This window comes from Gracilinanus agilis, chromosome 2, assembly GCF_016433145.1.
Source record: "Gracilinanus agilis isolate LMUSP501 chromosome 2, AgileGrace, whole genome shotgun sequence".
NCBI classification, from domain to species: Eukaryota; Metazoa; Chordata; class Mammalia; order Didelphimorphia; family Didelphidae; genus Gracilinanus; species Gracilinanus agilis.
The window spans coordinates 335,287,240-335,303,352 of record NC_058131.1 but is presented as its reverse complement, the minus strand read 5'-3'; the positions used below and the strand labels follow the sequence as shown (position 1 = coordinate 335,303,352).

Here is a 16,113-nt window from a genome sequence, read left to right as displayed (position 1 = left end):
ATACATAGAGAACTGAGTCAAATTTGAAAGAATACAAAACATTCCGCAATTGTAAAATGGTCAAAGGATATGACTAGGCAGTTCTCAGAAGAAGAAATTAGATCTATCCATAGTCATGAAAAAATGCTCCAAATCACTATTGATTAGAAAAATGTAAATTAAAACAACTCTGAGATACCACCTCACACCTATCCAATTGGTTAACATAACCAAAAAAGGAAAATGATAAATGTTGGAGGAGATATAGGAATATTACACTGTTGGTGGAACTATGAACTGATACAACCATTCTGATTTTTAAAGGCTGAATTTCTTCCATGACCTTTTGACCCTTCTTTTCCATTTGATCCATTCTATTTTTCATGGAACTCTTCTTCATTGTGTTTTTGTACCTCTTTTTCCAGTTAAGCAATTTTGCTTTTTAAGCTGTTGTTTTCTTTTTGCTTTACTTTCATTTTCTTTTTCCCAGTTTTCTTCAACCTGTCTTATTTGATTTTTTTAAGTCTAGCACTTGAGACCAATTTCCATTTTTCTTTTAAGTTTTGCAAGTGGTTGCTTGGATCTCACTGTCCCCTATCGATTCTGTGCTTTGCTCTTTGTCATCAAAGAAATTTTCAGGGGTTAGGACTTTATTTTGCTCTTTGCTCATTTTCCCAGCCTTTTTTTGCTTGGGGACTGGGAATTCTGACCTCAGACACTTCCTAGCTGTGTGACCCTGGGCAAGTCACTTAACACCTATTGCCTAGCCCTTACCATTCTTCTGCCTTATAACCAATATACAGTATTGATTCTAAAATTGAAAGTGAGAGGTTTTTTTGTTTGTTTCTGCATGTAACTGAAAAAATAAATGAAAGAAAAAGATTATGCAAAGAAGTTTATATTTTATCCAAGAGACAATAGGAAGCATTGGCTGAATTAGGGAGTCACATGATCTGTGTTATAGAAAATTACTTTGTCAATTATATGTAAAACAGACTGGATTAGGAAAAGAAGAGATTCAGAAAGTGAGATAAAAAGATTTTTAACAAGGCCAAAACTGATCAAGACCTGTATTAAGGTGGTAGCTGTGTAAATTAAGAAAACAGGTCAGATGCAAGATATGTTGTGAAGGCAGAAGTAGCAAAGTTTTACAATTGATTAAATAAACAGGGTGAGAAAGAATTAGGAGATTAAACTAATGCAGAAATTACAAAGCTGAGAACCCAGAAAGATAGTAGTACTTTTGACAAAAGTAGGGAAGTCTAGGAAGGAGAGAATGAGGTGGTAGTAAATAATGAATTTACTTTTAGATAATAATAAACTAAATCTAAGGGAACTGATGAAGTTTAAAAAAAATTTTTTTTAAGAGAAAAAGAGAAGTGGCCCAGGACAGAACCTTAGGAAACAATCACAGTGGTTATGATGTGGATAATGAGGTAGTCTTTGAGACTGAGGAGTATTCAGACAGGGAGTGTAAACCAGAAGACAATAGTTTCAAAAATCCATAGAGGAAAGAGTATCCAAGTGAGTGATTAGTGCCAAATGCAGTAAGTTCAGAAAAAATAAGACAAACAGACTTATCAACTCAAAGTTCAATATTAACTTGGAGCAGTTTCACTTGAATGACAAGGGTTAATTAAAGGAAGGAGAGAAGAGAAAGAAGGGGTATCAAGTGTAGAAAACTTTTTCAAGGCATTTTGAAGAAAAAGGGAAGTGTTATATATGTGTGTGTGTGTGTGTGTATTATGATAGCTTGAAAGAATTATAAGTGGAGGGGGGTTAATTTTGTGTTTTAGGATGCAGGTCACTTATGCATGTCTGAAGACAATAGGGGGCTTCCAGGTTAAGATGGCAGCAGAGTAAAAAGCAGCTGCTTAACCTCTCCTAAACAAACACATATAGGACTCCTCAAGAAGACATAAAAACAAATCCAGACGAATGAAGGGACCCCACAACAGGGCACAGCATTGAAGGTATGTGGAATTGGGGCATTTCCATGCTATAAAGGGGTGAAACAGTTCTCACTAAAACGGGAGCTGAGCAACCTCCTCTCCCCCCCCCCCCACACCATCTACAGTGCCAAAGCCAGCGCACAAGAGTTAGAGCAAGTTTGGGGCACCCATTAAGTCCTTGGCAGCTACTTGGGATCACCAGGGCCTGCTCCTGAGAGCAGCAAGACTTAAGACCCCAAGAGGCTAACAAACGCGCGGACTTTGAACATAGACCCTGAGCACAGGCCAAACAAGTTGCAGTATATGATTGTAATGGAATACTATTGTGCTGTAAGAAATGACAAACGGGATACTTTCAGAAAATCCTAGGAAGGCTTATTTGAAGTAATGCAATGTGAAACGAGCAGAACCAGAACATTGTACATAGTAACAGCAATATCATACAGTGATCAACTGTGAATGACTTAACTAGTCTCAGCAATCCAATGCTCCAAGACAGTTCTGAGGGACTTATGATGGAAAATGCTATTTACCTGAGATGGAGTCTGAATGCATTTCATACTTTATTTTCTTAACCAGAGGGCAAATTCCAAGGAATATTATAGCCAAATTCTGGAGTTCCCAAGTCAAGAGGAAAAAAATGAAAAGCCAGAAAGAACCATCAAATACTATCAAAAACTGCATTCAGGATCACACAAGATTTAGCAGCTATCATGAACTATAGGACCTTTAAGCATTCCTGATGAAAAGACCAGAACTGAATAGAAAATTTGCCATTCAAATGTAAGACTTAAGAGAAGCAAAATAGGTAAACATGAAGGAGAAATCATAAGGGATTTAATAAGATAATGCTATTTACATTCCTAAATAGGAAGATAGTACATGCAACTCCTAAGAATTTTATCATTATTAGTGAAGTTAGAAGGAGTCTATATAGACAGAAGATATGTGAGTCAATTATGTTGGGATGATCTCAAAAAAAAAAAAAAGAGGAGTAAGAGATTTGCATTGGGAGGAGGGAGGGAAAGAACAGAGAAAATTATCTCATAAAAGGGATGCTAAAGGAAGAGCTTTTAAGGTGGAGAGGGATGGGATGGGCAGGGGAGGTGTGGCAGGCAATGCTCAGATCTCATTCTCATCAGAATTGGTTCTACACTCAGTTGAGCATAGAACTATCTTACCTAAAAGGAAATAAGAGGGAAAGGAAATAAGGGAAATGGAGGGGCAAGATGGATGATAAAAGAGAGGGCAGATTAAGGGATACAGTAGCCAGAAGCAAAACAGACTTGAGTAGGGGGCAGGATAAAAAGAGAAAGATAAATAGAATAGGATGGAAGGAAATACTAACTAAATATGAATGGAAGTGGATGGCAGAATAAATTAGAAATTAGAATTCAATATGTTGTTTACAAAAAACACACTTGAAACAAAAAGTCAATTAAAATAAAGGGATGGAGTAGATCTATTATGCTTTAGCTGCAAAAAAGTAAAAAAGAGCTCAAAGCAAAAACAAAAATAGACCTAATTAAAGGAGAATCAGGGAAGCTATATTTTGCTAAAAGGTACCAGAGGGAGCAGCTGGGTAGCTCAGTGGATTGAGAGCCAGGCCTAGAGACAGGAGGTCCTAGGTTCAAATCTGGCTTCAGATACTTCCTAGCTGTGTGACTCTGGGCAAGTCACTAAATCCCCCCATTGCCTACCCCTTACTACTCTTCTACCTTGGAACCAGTACACAGTATTGACTCTAAGACAGAAGGTAAGGGTTTAAAAAAAATAATAAGAAAGAAGTTTGTAAACTAATGGGAATAAAAACAATAAAATTTAAAAAAAAAGGTACCAGAGACAATGAAATAATATTTTTTAATTTTGCAGCTAGTGTCTCTGTCAATGACCTCATTTCTCAAATAAATAAGGAACTGAGTCAAATTTATAAAATAAGACCCAATCTCCAATTGATAAATGGTCAAAGGATATGAACAGGCAGTTTTCAGAAGCTATAATCATATGAAAAAATACTCTAAATTGCTAGGGATTCATATTGAATTGTTTGCTAGCTCTGGGATGGGGGAGTGAATAAGGGAGGGAGACAATCTGGATCATATAACTTCAGAAAACTTATGTGGAAATTTGTTACTGAAATTAAAAATAATAATGAATCTTTTTAAGTTGCCAGGGATTAGAGAAATACAAATTGAAACAACTTTGAGGTACCTCCTCATACCTATCAGAAATGACAAATGCTGGAAGGAATAAGGAAAAATAGGTACACTACTAAATTATGATACACTGTTAAACTGTGGTGAACTGTTCCAACCATTCTGGTGAACAATTTGGCTATAAAACTGAAGAACAAAAATGCTATAAAGGGGGCAGCTGGGTAGCTCCATGGATTGAGAGCCAGGCCTATAGACTGGAGGTTCTAGGTTCAAATGTGACCTCAGACTTCCTAGCTATGTGACCCCGGGCAAGTCACTTAACCCCCCCTTGCCTATCCTTGACTGCTGCTCTTCTGCCTTGGAACCAATCGGTAGTATTGATTCTAAGGTGAAAGGTAAGGGTTTAAAAAAAAAAAAAGGCTGTAAAACTCTGCATTCCCTTTGACCTAGAAATACCACTAATAGATCTGTACTCTTGAAGAGATTAAAGGAAAAAGGAAAAGACTTATATGTACAAAAATATTTACAGCAGCTCTTTTTGAGGGGATGCCCATCAATTGGGGTATGGCTGAACAAGTTGTGGCATTTGATTGTGTTGGAATACTATAGTGTAATAAGAAATCATGAGGGGTGAATGGGGGGGAGGGGAAAGAAAGCTTGGCAAATCTTATATGAAATGATGCAAAATGAAATGAGAAGAACCCAGAGTTCATTGTGCACATTAACAGCAATATTATAGTGATACAACTGTGAAAGACCACTCTGATGAAGACTGATCCAAGACAGTTGCAGAGATTCATGATGAAAAAATGCTCTACACCTCCAGAGAGATAATGAACTCTGAATACAATTTGAAATATAATTTTCTTACTTTTGTTTGTGATATGACTAATATGTAAATATGTTTTGCATGATTTCACACGTATAATTAATTTACATTATTTTGCCTGCCTTTTCAGTGGGAGGGAAAGAGAGAATTTGGTAATCAAAGTTTGAGAAGAAAAGAATTTTTAAAATAATACCATTTAAAAAAAAATTTTAGGGGGCAGCCGGGTGGCTTAGTGGATTGAGAGCCAGACCTAGAAACAGGAGGTCCTAGGTTCAAATCTGGCCTCAGATACTTCCTAGCTGTGTGACCCTGGGCAAGTCACTTAACGCCCTTACCACTCTTCTGCCTTGAAGTCAATTGATTCCAAGACGGAAGATAAGGGTTTTTAAAAAAAAATTTTTTTTTAATCAGTTAGACTAATGATTAATTATTGTAGTAAGTATTCTTTAAATAGGCTGGAGACTACAGGTATATAATGTTGCATATACTGTGACAAGAGATTTTATTGTCAGTTGGTTTTATTTTTGTTCTTTGCTGCAGGTGAGGTGACAAAATATGTCAAGAAATGACTGACCTAAAAAACAAAAACCATTTTTTTAATGTTAAGAAGAATTAGGAAATATACCAGGTTGCAAATTCTATTAAGGTAGGAATCACATTCTTAATGTAAACTATGTATAAAACTTTTGTGTATCTCCCAGCACTGTACTGTTCTTCTCATAGTAGTTAATGATTACCAAATTTAATGAAAGAGTATATATGTATAATGCACAAATGTATGTGTATAATGTATACGTATATAAGTAAATAAATACGATTTTTATTTCTATTTTTTATTTTTCACGTTCCCCACTTATCTCTCTTCACCCCTTATGGACAGTCATCTCATTTTAGCTCTATGTAACTATATTTCAAGTGAATTTTTTGTAAATAACATGGTTAGATTCTGGTTTTTAAGGTACCCTCCTATATTGCATAGATTAGTTAATCCTGTTCCCATTCATTGTTATAACTGGCAGTTGTATATTTCCCTCCAATATTACCTCCACTCCATCCTCTTTACAAAGAAAGGAATGAAAAATGAGAAGGAATTTCATTGCCACTAGTAATCAATAATTGAATATATCTGTTCTTACACTTCTATACCTGCTCTCTTCACCAAGCCCACACATTATTATTTCTCATACTTAGTCTCTCTCCTTTAATCACTTAAGATCCACTCTCCAAAGTTGAAGTTTGTTTTCTTTGTGACTATTTCTTTCCTGACTTTACCTTCCCTCTCCCTAGTCTCCCCTTTCCCTGCTTATATTCTTATTGAGTTTACCTCTGTTGGTAGCAACTAGGTGGCTCAGTGAGAGCCAGGCCTGGAGATCAAAGGTCCTGGGTTTAAATGTGGCCTCAGGTCTTTGACCTTGGGCAAGTCACTTAACCCCCATTGCTGCTCTTCTGCCTTGGAACCAATACACATTATTGATTCTAAGAAGGTAAGGGTTTATTTAAAAAGTCTTCTGTTGCTTTAAAGAACCATATTTTACCCTGATAGATTAAAATAAGCTTTGCTGAGTAAATTATTCTTGATTATAAGCCTTTATCTTTTGCCTTTTAGAATATTGTATTCCAAGATTTTCTTCCCTTTACAAGAGATGCCTTATAGTCTTGTGTTGATTCTAACTATAGTTGCTTGATATTGAAGTCTTCCTTTCTGACTGCTTAAAGTATTTTTATTTTGACTTGGAAGTTATAGGTTTTTCCTAGATTCTTGGCTCTTTTCAGATTGTTTTTTTTAGGAGATGACAAGTACATTATATTTTCACTTTTTCCTCTGTCTTTAATGTATATGGACAGTTTTCTTTTATGATTTCTTGAAAATTTATGTTCACGTTTCTTTTGTCATGGTTTTCAGAAAGCAATGATTCTTAAATTATTTCTACCTTTTTTCCAGTTCAGTTTTTTTAAATAGTAGATACCGTAAGCATTTTCTTCTACTTTTCAATCTTTTCACTGTGTCCTAATAGTTTTTCCTTTCTCATGAAATCATTGAATTGTTTGATTCATTCTGTTTTTCAGAGAATTCTCTGCTGGCTAAGATTTTCTACTTCCTGTTCTAAGCTTTTTCTTTTTTTTCTTCCAATTTTTTCTCTAGAACTCTTATAATTTTTTTTAATCTCTGTATTTTTTTTGTAGTCACTCTTATAATCCTTTCAGCCAGGCAGCTAGGATACAATGGATAGAACTCTAGGCCTGGAGTCAGAAGGACCTGGGTTCAAATTTGACCTCAGACATTTCCTAGCTGTGTGACCCTAGGCAAGTCACTTAATCCCATTTGCCTACCTCTTGCCCTTCTGTCTTAGAATTGTTACTAAGACAGAAAGTAAAGGCTTAAAAACAATCCATTCAGCCAAGCCATTTTTTACTCTGAGGCTCTGCTTATAGCTATCACTCTCTTCTTCTGGATTTATCACTTAGACTTCTCTTAATCCAGTTTGTATTTGGTGGTTTTGTCTGTTTATATAGATTTCCAACTCAATTCTTGAATTAGGAGTTTGTGCTCAGGTCAGTAACACTTTTGGATATGTTCTATTTAGTCCTATCCTAACTTTATCAACTATATTGCTCTCTGTCCTTAAATTACTTGCCTTTATCAGACTGTTGAGCATAATGGGCTTGTTTCACTAATCTTTTTTCAATAGGAACATCCATCTACATTTCTATGTTTTAAAAAGGAATAAATAGTTTAAATCATTATTGTAATATAGTTTGAGATCTGGTATTATTAGGACCCTTTCCTGTAGTTTTTTTTTAACATTTTCTTTAAGATTGTTAAATTATTATTTTTCCAGATGAATGTTATTATTTTGTCTAGTTACATAAAGTAACTGTTAATTTAATTGATGTAGCATTAAATTTATAAAAAAGATGGTTGATCACTCACTCAATCTGGATAGTCTTTACTTTCCTTCATTTTTTTTCTTTTAAAAAATTGTTTTCCAGATTACATGTTGAAACAACTTTTAATATTTGTTTTCTGACATTTTGCAATTTATGTTCTCTTCCTTTTTCCTACCCCTCCCTCAGAGGGGGTAATATGATAAAAGTTGCATATATATCGTCATATAATACATATTGGGTTTTTTTTGACAGTGCCCTGTCTTGGTTCCCCTCTTGTTTGTCTAATAGCTCCTAAGTTACTTTTATTGGATCATCACCCATGTCTTTCCTTTAAACTTAGGGGTTTCCTCTGCCCAGGCTTTAGTCCTGGGCCCACATCTTTTCTCTATATATACTTTCATTTATGATCTCATCATAAAATACATAAAATGAACTGTAATCCACTCCCTAGGTTTGGTTACCACTAAGCAGATGACTCCCAAATTCGTATATCTAACCTTTATTTTCTCTTTAAGCTCTATTCACAAAATGCCAGCTAAACATCTCTACCATTGTCACTCAAGGTATTCAAACCAAAATGGAACTTATTATCTTCCTCTGAGTCTAATATCTCTGTCTGACTTCACTGTTTTTGTCAATGGCATCATTAATTTTCCAACTACCCAGGTTTAGAACCTTAAATTCTTTCTGGACTCCTCATTCTCCCTCACCAAAACCATCCAATTGGAATGGTACAGTAGAGTACTAGTCCCTGGAATACTAGAACCTGGGTTCAAATTTAATCCCTGATACTAATTGTATCACGTTAGAAAAGTCATTTAACCTTCATGGGCCTAAATTTCCTCATCTGTAAAATGCTTGGGTTGGGCTAAATGGACTCTTGAGGTCTCTTCCAACAATAGGTCTTCTTTGATCCTACAATCTTATGATCCCATGTAAATAAAAATTGTCAAATCTAGTAGATTCTGTCTACAAAATATTTCACGTTTATCTGCTTTTCTCATATGACTATCATTAGTTCAGGGCTTCATTGTATTTTGTTTAGATCATTGCAATAGCATCCTGAGTAGTCTGCTTCCAGTCTTCCCTCTCTAAACCATCCTCCACACTTTATTTCTAAAGCTCAAACCTGATCAGGTCATTCTCCTGTTCAAAAAGTTTCATTATTTCCCTTTTGCCTCTAGGATAAAATATAAATTCTGGTATTTAAAGCTCTCCACAATCTGGCTCCAGTCTATCTTTCCAGACTGATTTCAAATTACTACTTCACACACTCTACATTCCAACCAGATTGGCCTACTTGCTGTTCCTTGTAAACACATTCCATCTCCACTTCTATTACTTTTGCATAGGTTGTTTCCTATAGTAAGAATGCTATTCCTCCTCACTGTGCCTCTTGGGAATCCCTAGCTCAGTGATGGCAAACCTTTTAGAGATGGAGTGCCATACCCACCCCATCAGAGGCCTAGTTCCATGCCCAGCTCCCCCTCACCCCACACGGGGGAGGGAAGAAGCACTCCCATTGGGCTGCTGGGTGGAAGGGCAGGTGAAGTGACGAAGGGAGAGGGGAATGGCCTAAGTCCTTCACTCCTCTTCAGCTCTGCTTCCTGTGAACCACCCACTTTACCCCCTGTGCACTCCCATTGGACTGCTGGGCAGCAGTCCCATGAAAAATGTCATCAGACACAACGGAGATGGGGAGGAGAAAAGCTCCATCTGAATCTTTCTGCCTTTCTAGTAATGAATTGGCTGGGGCAGGGGGGGTGTGTGGTGTGCCAGGAAGGGTGGTTGCATGCCCATGGAGAGTGTTCTACATACCATCTTTGGCACCTGTGCCATAGGTTTGCTATCACAACCCTAGCTCTCTTTAAGACTAAACTGAAGTTCTAATTCCTACATGAATCAATGCTCAATACCTCCAGTTGTTAATGTTCCCTTCCACCCCACTCTGAAGTACAATTTACTTTGTATACACATCTATTTTTTTAATTGACATATTTTTCTAAATGTTGTTTTACTCCCAAAGAATATAAGCTTCTTGAGGACAGGAACTTTTTTTTACTTTGTTTACCCAGCATGTAGTAGCTTTTAATGAATGCCTACCGAATTGAATTCTTCAAATTACTACAAGGTGAAATGATACAATAATTCAGTGGTAGACAAATGACAAACATTACAACACAAACATTATGTTGGCTGATATTTTTGCCAAATTTTGAATTTCCTTTTATGTGATTATCTTTTCATTAAAATTTGTTTCATCTAAAATCTATAACTAAACATGAAAATATTATTTTTAACATGTATAAGGTTTTTAATAGGAATAAATTCAAAAATCAGAAAAATCATTTGCAAGGCCTATATTCTTATCCCTATTTTTGATTTTAAAAATACAGTCACCATTAGCAGTGCCTTTGGCAGACATAAATTGCATGATGGAATTTGCAAGTGCAGCTCAGGAAGTGTAAGTGTGAACACAAACTGATTAAATTAGCACCTACTAAAATTGCTTTCTTTTATCTGGTACAGGGGCAGACACAAACAAGTCTAGCTTAAAAGCTAGAGTGTGAATAGGGTTGCAACTTTTTTATAATATGGGCAGAGGCAATAGATGAGAAAACTCTTTCAATGCCCATTTTTCCTATAGATGATGTATATCCATCTGGTATGATTATATCCCTGAAATAAAGTGGTAGAAACAGCTACTATTTCTGGATAACTTGGGACACCCAGTAAATTCCGCAAGCTTTTTATCTTAGAGTCAGAAGACCTTTCTTTAGAGTTGGCTCTCCCACTCATTAGCCATGTAATCTTGGGAAAATTTCTTAATCACTCTGAACCTTTCTCCTCATCATAAGAACAATAATAACACCTCTATAATGGGGTGTCCTGATAAATGTTTAACTACCAGCTCTCTGAGAAAAAAAAATAAGACATTTAAATTTAATCTACATTAATAATATCTCCTCTATCACTTTCTAATATCTAGACAGTCAACAAAACAATGAATCAAGGCCTGATTTCTAGAATTTGCTGATCTCTGAGATGTAAATGCTCAAATGAAAATTTAAGGGCTCTCTGGAACACTCCTATATCTGCATAACCCTCTCCTCACTACTACCCTATGAGGTGGGTAGTACAAGTGTTTCTCTCCACTTTATGGATAAGAAATCTGGTTAAGTGCTAAAGATACCTACCTCAGGGCACATTAAAATCAAATGAGAGCATATACATAAAGTTCTTTGTATGTGTAAAATACTATGTAAATGGAAGGTAATATTTTTTAGAAATCTAATCTAAGAAAACCTGCCAAAGTCGGTATCAGAGGACACTAGAGTTGGAAAGAACCTCAGGATCCTCTAATGGAGATGTCACATACGTGGCCCATCACAATCCCCAGTGCAGCTGAACCAGATTAAAATATAGTTCTTTCCTGATGTTGAATATGCTAATGTAGTAATAAAAAATAAACATATAAACATGTAGTTTTCAAAATCAGTATTCATAAAAATCTGGATCCTTATCCTCCTCAGTGTTTTTATTTTACAGAAAAGAGTTGGAAGTCCAGAATGGGTATGTGATTTGCCCTACATCATTCATTTAGTAAGATCTGGGACTCCAAAGAAGATCCTTCCATTTTGAATTCCAAGACTGTTTCCAAGATTTTAGTCCAGAATTTGTTGATGCCCAAATTTAAAATTGTTAGATTGATGTTTAAAATGTTACCAGAACATTTTCTTTACATAAAAAAACTAAAGTAGGAATATATAAGTGGTCAAAGGAATTGTTGTTCATTTATCCAACTTTTCCTGACTCCATGGGTGATACAATCCATGAGGTTTTCTTGACACAAGATTTCATTTCCTTTTCTAGTGGATTAAGGCTGACAGAGATTAAGTGACTTGCCCAGGGCCATACAGCTAAGGTGTCTTCCTGACTTCTGGCTCAACACACTATCCTCAGAGCCAGCAACCTGAAACCAACAAACATTTCTTAACAGAATTGTAAATTATTAGAAACACAAAAAAGAATGCCCCAAATCACAGTTGTAAGGGAAATGCAAATCAAACTAGCCCTGAGCCTTCACTCCACACCCAACAAATTACCAAAGATTATATAAAATGGAAATAAGTCAGTGTTGGAGTTGTAGGGAAAAAAAGGCACACTGATGCCTGTCTGGTGGAGCTCAGAATTGATCCAATAATTCTGGAAAGCAACATGGAATTTTGCTAAGGTACTGGCTAAAATGTCCATAACTTATGATCCCAAGAATTCTAAGGTTAAGTATATCATCCCTAAAAGGTCAATTACAAAAAAGAAAGGTCTTCAATACACCAAAATATTTATAGTGGCAGTTTCTGTGCTAACAAAGAATTTAAAAAAAAAAAGTAGATGGCATTGACTGGAGAATGGTTAAACAAATTGTGTGGCACATGAATTTATGGAATACTACGGTGTTGGAAAAAATGATAAACATGATGAATACAAATAAACACAGACAGATTACATTATTTAAAGTAAGCTGAGGCAGAAAAACAATGTGTACACTAAGGATATCAATGTAAATGGAAAGAATAAACACTACAAAGTAATCAAAACAATACTGAGAAATAATAAAGAACAAGCTTAACCCCCCAAAAAAGAGAAGACACCTCCCCAGCTCCTCTACAGAGTTGCAAGTGGAAAGAGATCCTCCAGTAAGAAACACTGCATGTAGTTTTCAGATTTTCTCAATGTATTGGTTTTCCTGATTTTTTCTCTTCCTCTTTTTCTTGTCAAAAAATTTCTTGTTATAAGGGATGGCTTTCTGGAAGGAAGCAGATGGAGAATATGGGGGAAATCTATGTGATGTAAAAACCAAAGATATCAAAAAGCTATTTTTAAAAGAAACTAAATTTGATATATAGAAGCTTGGAAAGATGTTGCAGAGAAGTAAACAAAAGAAAGAAAATTTTATTTATATATATATATGTATATATATACACACACATATACAATGATTATAACAATATAAATGGAAAGAACAATGCAATCAAAGCTGAAATGTTGTGAAATTATAATGACCAAACTTGGCCACAAGGAAAACGAGAAGCAAAAGCCTACTTAGTGCCAGGCAGTATGCTAAAGGGTACAGAAAGAAAGGCCAGAAAGTCCCTTACTTTAAGAAACTCATAGTTTAATAGGGAAGAGGGAAGAGATGACATGCAAACAACTAACAAACAGGATATATAAGGTAAGTTGGAGATAATTAATAGAAGGAAGAGGAGGAGGAGGGGGAATCAGGAAAGGCTTCTTGAAGAAGTTGGGATTTTAGCCTATACTTAAAGGAAACTAGCGAAGCCAAGAGTTGTAGATGAGAATGGAGGGAATATCAGGCATGGGAGAGAAGAAATGTGAGAAGACATCCTCCCCTCCTTTTCTTTGCATGGTTATGGAAATATTACACATAATGTTAGATTTTTATTATATGCTTAGCTTTGCTAAACTTTTTTTCTTCCTCTTTTTTCTTTATTATATCTCTCTGGGATGAGTCTATGGAGAGGGATACAATAGGAAACAAAGGCTTCCTATTGTAAAACATGGAATACGGTAAGAGATGAATAAAAATAAATTATTAAAAAGCCAGCAAGTCTAAGGCAAGAATAAAGTATTTGCAGCCATGTTCACCTCTCTGTATCTCTTTTTCCTACAGAAAAATGATTGGCTTAGACTACATGATCTCAGAGGTTTCTTCCTTTAATTTTCATTCTACGAAATATATGAAAAAAATATTAAGATTCAATAATTCTATCTTCTCAGATTTATCCATGTGTTATTTTCTCTTTCAAGTTGCTTCTATATTCTTAGCTTTGCCCAGGTCAGATGTTTAGTTATTTTGGCATTCAGAATTTATTGATCTGTACTTTGAAATGCAAGTCCTAGTTTTAAACTCATGAGTTCTGAACTCATCCAAACAAATAGTGACTTAAACTGGGGCGTAATGTTTATGTCATTTTAGGAGGTCTCAGACCTTTCTGAAATAATAGGCAAAGTTAAAAATGTAGAATGTGCTATGGAATATAAAGGAAATTTTTGAGGATAAGTCCTCTGAAACGTGGTAGTAATTATTCTCCAATTTGCTATTCTTTGTTCTGATTCTAACTGATCTGCACTATAACCCTTCCTACTAACAATTTCACCTGCTAGGGAGGGAGGGAGAGGACTGCTGGCACCCTTTATCTTATATCCCTAAAGTAAATTCTTCCTCAGATTCCAGTACAATGTAATCATCTCTCTAAAGACACACAGAGGGCTAAACCATTTTCTTGAAATGAATCACATATTCATTTCTAGGATTTGTGTGTTGCAGGGGGAGGGGAAGCACAGGAAATACTTGGGAGAGCATTAGACATAAGTCAGATGATGCAAGTTCATATCCTGATTCTGCCATTTACCATACTCAGCAGAGGACAGACATGAGCCTCAATTTCCTCATCTGTAAAATAAGAGTTGGACTAAATGATCTCTTAGAACTTCTCCATTATAAAGTATCTTTAAAATTCTACATTCTAAAAGCCGAATTCATTTCTATTATAGGCATAGAGGTAACTCAATGGAGATAACAGGATCTGAAGGAAAAGAATATGTGTACAAATTGTGGCCCTACAATTACTATCTCTGAGTTGGGTTAGTTTTTCCTAGGCCTCAGATTCCCCATATGAAAAAGAGTTGGCCAATTAGTCAACCAGCATTTTATGTGCTTATGTCTGGAACAGAGGTAAGGACTAGTGAACCAAGAAAAGGAAAAAACACCTGTCATACCCTCAAGGAGTTCACATTCTAAATATGTGCATACAAGATATTTACAGTGTAAATTGATGGGAATTTCATTGGGTAGGACCTGAATAGGTTAGAATTGGGGGGGGGAAGGGGGGAAGGAAGAGAAGCTTCTGATAAAAAGTAAGATTTGAACTGAACTTTAGACCAGAAAGGGGAGGTATTGAAGTCAAGGAAGACATTTCAAGAATGGGCAGCCAGGGTCAATTCATGGAATCAAGAAAAGGAGTGTCATATACAAGGAACAGCAAAAAGTTCAGTCCAAAGAAGGAAAGAAAGTATAAAAGTCTAAAGTAAGGAAGGGACAAAGTTGTAAAGGATTTTAAAAGCCAACTAGAATGCTTATATCAATAGAGAAAAAGTAGATCAATGAATTGGGCATGCAACTAAAAAACCAAGAACAAATTAAAAATCCCCAATTAAAGACTAAATTGGAAATCCTAAAAGCCACAGGAGAAATTAACAAAATTAAAAGTAAAAGAAACATTGAACTAATAAATAACCCAGGAGTTAGTTCTATGAAAAAAACCCAAATAAAATAATTAAGGGCATTGGTTAATTTGATTAAAAGCCAGCCAGAGGAAAGGGTTTTCATATTTGAGCCTAGGGAGTCACTGTAGTTCACTGATAGGGTAGTGACATGAGACCTGTGCTTTAGGATAATCGTTTTGGCATTTGGAAGATGGCCTGCAATAGGAAAAAATCTTGAGGCAGGGAGACCAGTCAGCTATGGCAATAGTCCCATCATGAAATATGGGCCTGTACCAGGATAGTAACTGCGTGAGTGGAAAGGAGACATATACGAGAGATGCTATGAAGGTGGAAATAAAATTTGTCAAATGATTGGATGGGTGGCATTTGAGAGGATTCTTGGAGTGGTTCCAGCTTTAGCTGCTACTGTAACAAATATCCATTTTAAATGACACAAAACAAGTGGCTATAGAGACTCATGTGATTCCTAATGATAACTGGTGGAATCTCTCATGGCTGCAGGAAACTGGTTTGCTTGCAGCTATCATCAAATGGGCTCTTATAATTTTGGGGATTGTGTTACTTCTTAGAATCTGCATTAGCTGTTGTACTACCGTTTATAACAAGCTTTTACCTGGTGAAAAAATTATGTACAATCACACCATAGATCATGGCCAAGTTAGAAAGGAAATAGAGCTCACTTTTGAGTGTTGTATCTCTATTTGGCTAACCCTTTTGTCACATGGGATGTGAACTATGAATTTCTGAATTTTTATTGTTGTTTTTCTTTATATTTATAATAGGACATTTGATTTTTTTTCCTTTTTTTTTTGGTACTTGAATACATGGAATCAGTGTAATGTTTTTATTAACGTTTTTTATTTTGAAGGATAAGTTTACAATATCTATTAGCCCTAATACCAATGCATACTCAAAAGCTTTAGACTATGGAAGCCTGCATTGACTGACTGTTAAGTATTATGGGTCTTTAATAATTGTGTCTAATTTCAAAAGAAGGGAT

The 16,113-nt window shown here is 35.7% G+C and overlaps 1 long non-coding RNA gene across 1 annotated transcript in view; it reads left to right on the top strand.

Annotated features, from left to right (window-relative positions):
• Positions 1–1,923: 1,923 nt before the first annotated feature.
• LOC123237400 overlaps positions 1,924–16,113 on the top strand; it is a 20,008-nt gene continuing 5,818 nt past the window's right edge. Inside the window, exons 1-2 of the long non-coding RNA XR_006505467.1 lie at positions 1,924–1,952; positions 5,457–5,562. This is a non-coding gene — a long non-coding RNA (uncharacterized LOC123237400). The remainder of the gene's footprint in view (positions 1,953–5,456; positions 5,563–16,113) is intronic.